Source organism: Varanus komodoensis, unplaced genomic scaffold, assembly GCF_004798865.1.
Source record: "Varanus komodoensis strain SLA01 unplaced genomic scaffold, ASM479886v1 scaffold14_1, whole genome shotgun sequence".
In the NCBI taxonomy this organism is placed as follows: Eukaryota; Metazoa; Chordata; class Lepidosauria; order Squamata; family Varanidae; genus Varanus; species Varanus komodoensis.
The window spans coordinates 19,529,429-19,529,722 of NW_025335438.1; positions in this window are offsets into that span (position 1 = coordinate 19,529,429).

A 294-nucleotide genomic window follows, 5' to 3' on the forward strand; every position below is an offset into this window, starting at 1 on the left:
CAGCTAGAAGAGATAAGAATGCCTTCTTAAATGAACAGTGCAAAGAAATAGAAGAAAACAATAGAATAGGGAGGACCAGAGATCTCTTCAAGAAATTGGAGATATGAATGGAATGTTTCATGCAAAGATGGGCATGATAAAGGACCAAAATGGCAGGGACCTAACAGAGGCAGAAGAGATTAAGAAGAGATGGCAAGATTACACAGAAGAACTATACAAGAAAGAGCTTAACATCCCTGATAACCAAGATGGGGTGGTCACTGACCTCGAACCAGACTTTCTGGAATGTGAAGT